We start from the raw sequence: 4,350 nt of genomic DNA, 5'->3' as shown, positions 1-4,350 counted from the left end.
AAGGGTGGAAGGGTTTCTCCAGAACAGAAAGGAGGGAGCTGGAATCACAAGACGAGGAAGAGATGAGGCGAATGTGGGGAGAACACGGGCACAGTTAACAGGACTCCATCTCGGGGGGCTGGGGTGGCGGGTGCATAGCAGGTGAGAGGCAGGGAGTCTGAAAAGGAAGAGGAGAAGCTCTCCAAGCTGACAGGGAGGGCTTTGTCCTGCAGGCAAAGAGAAGACCGCCTGTCCCTTCAGGACCTGGGCATGCTCCACTAACGTGGGCAGGTGGGCTACAGAAAGAGCCTGGCACAAGACCTCTTCCCCCGACACCGTAGCAGAACAGACCCTAGAAAAATCAGTTGGGTTGCCAGGGTGGCCTCTGGAGGTAAGGCCAGCTGGTGACACAGCACCTGAGAGGGTGGTGCTGGGAAGCAGAGGCAGGGGCTTCCCAAAGCTCAGGTGAGCAGTGGCCATCCCAGGACGTCCAGCTGCACCCTGAGATGCCCACCAGAAGTGATTCCAGCCCCAGAAGGCACCAGACAAGGTCCCTGATTGTAACTCAGAGCAGGGACCAACCCCCTGTGCTAAGCTGAGGCGGAAGATGTAAATAGCAGGTGATCTTAGGGGCTCATCCTTAAGGCACCAGACCCCATGTCTGCAGATCAGCAGGAGAGACTCAGGGAATGCCAGAAAGCCCAGAGCCCCTTGCTTAGCCCTCACCCCACAAACCTGGCTGCACAGGAAGACATAGCTCCCCAAAGTCAAACACATAGGCCCTTTGATGTTAAGGAATTTATTGCTAATTGCTACCAAAATCCAGAAATGTTTATTTAGTAGACTGGTGCCACAGGGACAGACAGGGACACAGTGTGGCACAGACACAATGAGCCCACTGAGATCGGGCAGTCCAGGGTAGGAGCAGCGTGGGGTGGGGAGAGCAGAGGGAGCTACAGCAGCACAAGGGGGCTCCCAGCCAGAGGGAGGGGGCGTTGCAAGCCTGTCCTGACTCACCTGAGGACCACAGGGATTCAGCAAACACACAGTGCTCCTGGCAGAGGAGCGGAAAGTACAAAAATCTGCCAGAGAAGCTTCTAGAAATCCTAGGCCCTTGCACAGGTCTTCTTATCACTGTCCCTAGAGCAAGGGAGGCAGTGAGCCCAAGGGGTAAGCCAGTCAGCAGAGGTGCAGACTGCCTGGGTTCACCCTCCAGCTCTGCTTTCAGGAGCTGCAGACACCCAGCAAGTGACTTCAGCCTCTTGGGCTTTGGTCTCAGGTGTGGGAACAATGCTCACCGGGAAGGATGTGCTCGGTGAGTATCAATTACTCTTACTTGATGAAATATGAGAACTCTTGTGTGGGCTGAACAGGGGCGGGAGTCCAGGTAGGACAGGTGTAGGGGCGAGATTGCACCTGGACCTGGGGCAGTGGCTGAGTCACAAGGCCTGGATGCACCACAAGGGCCTCTCTCTGCTCCTGGACCTTTAGGGGCAGAGGTGGTTGGGGGAGGCATTCCAGTCCTGCCCCTTCCCATGCTGCCCCCGGCCCCTGACCGTGCTCCGGCTCCAGCCTCAGCTACCTGCCTCCCTGAGCATTGGCAACTGCAAGGATCTCTTCCCTTGCCCTCCCCACCCCGTGGCCCTTGGATTAGGAGCACCGTCAGTGCTGGAGAACAGCCCCCCAACACTGGCCCTCGGCCCTGCCGGAGAGGGGAACACTGTGCGACCACCTTTGCTAGCTCCCTCAAGGGGCTGATCCTCTATGTCCTGCTGTAGGCAGGTCAGCAGAGGGACCAGCTGTCTGCTGGAACCCAGGACCTGTCCTAGCACGCAGGGGGCTGCACAGGGGCCCTTACTCCTCCTTCTTTCCCCTCTTCCTGAGCCCCAGGAATGAGATACCTCTTCTCCCAGGATCACAGGCTACTGGCTTCACTTCTCTTCCAAAGTGCATTACCTGATGGTTTCTACAAAAAAATTAAAAGATGAAAGTGCACCTAAAAAGAATGGACAATGCATAGTTAACAAGAGTGGTGTTAGGGGGGAAGATCCTGCTGGGAGGCTGTGCCCCCAGCTAGCCCGTGGGGCCACGGATTGCAGAAGGTGGAGCTCCACCCCGCCCCCGACTGCCTTGAGAACGCCTGCGCAGGCGCGGATGCAAGAAGGACTCCACGAGGTTCAGCCAGCCTGAAGTCCCACTGTGGGTAGTCAAGGCAGCCTTCTGCTCTGGGGAGGCTCTGATCAAGGACTTGACCTTCACCAGCCCAACAAACACCAAGCTTCAAAGTCACAGGCACAGCTGTGGTTATAGCACTTCTCCTGTGTTAGACAGAGCATGACCCCAGACCGGCAGGAGTGGGCTGTCGCCCAGCCAGGGGAGGGCCAGAGCAGGCCGGGAACGGGAGTCACTTCGCTGCCTGTTCGCAGCGCCCCGCCTGCCTCTGGTTTGAGCCCAGCCCTGTAGCCCGCCATTATCAGCCCCAGAGTCATGCTCTGAGGGTTCCCGCTGTTCCTCCCATGCAGGCTGGAGCTGTGTGCGGCCGCCTACCAGTAGTGGGACCACCAGCCATTCACCAGCCATCTTGAGTGGTACCATCCTTACTGAACTAAGTATACCCACCTTTAGGTTGTTAGGGAATAAATGACACATGTAACCATCCGACTGCAGCCCAGCAGGTAGACCATCCAGTAAATAGGACCATGTGACTCTTAATCCCCCAACCCTCAAATCTCAGCAGGTGGCTGCTGGCAGGGACCTGGCCATGGTGTCCCGGCCACACTGACAGCTCCTCCATCCTGACTGCCCTCTGGCACACCCGTGTGCTTCCATCGAGGAGAAGCATTTAGAGGCTCCCCCTGCCGACCCAGCCCCCATCCTGAGCACAGACACACACATACACACAATCATCCCTGGAAGCACCAAAGTCCATATCAGGCCAGCAGCTGACTGTGGGTGCTGACATGGTGCCCCGGAGACGTAACCAGCCTCAAACCTGACACAAGCCTGGAGGGCAAGCAAAGGTTTCTTCTCCCTTCCCCAGGCCCACCAACGGGGGCCCTGACTCACCAGGCTGGCCCAGCCTCTCCCCAGGCTTCCCCAGCCCCACCCGCCACCCTCCTCCACACCTGGACAAAATGGTGGGATTAAGAGCTGAGCCCCCAGGATGCAGCTGTTCTAAGGACACGGAAAGACGTAGCAAGGGTGGAGAGGCACCAGGGCGGGGCCCGGCCCAGCTCAGGCGGCTGCTGCCAGCCACCCAGTGAGCTTTGCCTGTGCTTTTACTTCTCACCAGCACCCTCACAGTGGCCTCTACCTGGGTCTGTCTCCTGCCCTGGGCTGGAATTCGGCAGGTTTCTGCTCGAGTCTCTTGAGTGGAAACCAAATGCAGGGCATTCCTCCACCGGAACCCTCCCCCACTCCCCGCTCATACATCAGCCCCCAGGAAGGCCCGCGTGTGAACTCGCATGGCGTGAACACATGTGTGCTCACGTGTACGTGTCACAGATCCTGCCGGACAAAGGATGCCTCTGTCACCCCTCTCCACGCTGACCCTGGGGTCTCCTCCGCCCCCAGCTCCAGGGCACCCAGAGCTCACAGGGATCCTTGCTGGCCACACCCGAGGGAGGGGCCAGGGCCCTGGGGCAGAACTGCCCCTACCGGGAGATTCTTTTCCTTCTCCCCAACCCCTCTGGGCACAGTGAGGTTGCTCAGAGACTGGGGTCTCTCCTCCCTACACCCACCCATGCCAGGCATGGGCAGCGGGAAGAGCCATGTTTGACTTCAGAGCTCAGGTAGCGACCCACCTCAGAGGGTCAGGGTTGTAAGAACATTGCTCTAAGGAATCGAGCCCTTGGCAGCAGCGCCGCCCACTAGCAGAGCTGGCTGCTGCCGTGGGCTCCTCCTCCTGGGTGGCAGCTGCCCTGCCACAACCCCGCGGAGCTGCTTTTCCCGGAAGGAGGCTGTGTCCTCACAAGACCAGCAGTGCTCACGCACACAGCCACCCTCCTTCCGTGGCCCCAGCACATCTGCTCTCAGTCCCCCAGCTGTGGGAATGGGCCACCCTGAAACTTTCACCCTTGCCAGGCAGCTCCTTGGTGATCAGGGATCACAGGTGACCAAGTGATCGTGGCAATCAAGGTGAGGCCCATCTGCAGCCAGACACCAGGGAAGCTCTACTCAGGGCCAAGAAAACCCTGTTTGCTGTGGGGGCCCAATTATATAGGTCCCTGCAAGTCTCGGTTAAAGTCAAGATAAGGCCAAGTTGGGGCATCGCAGGTATGTGCCAGAACTAACCAGATACAGGGTGGTTAGGGTCAGCGTGGGCTGGGTTCATGAACTGCTCAGGGGACCAAGAGGATGGCTGTGTCATCT

This window comes from Manis javanica, chromosome 6 (assembly GCF_040802235.1).
Source record: "Manis javanica isolate MJ-LG chromosome 6, MJ_LKY, whole genome shotgun sequence".
NCBI classification, from domain to species: domain Eukaryota; kingdom Metazoa; phylum Chordata; class Mammalia; order Pholidota; family Manidae; genus Manis; species Manis javanica.
This window is presented reverse-complemented; position numbering follows the sequence as displayed.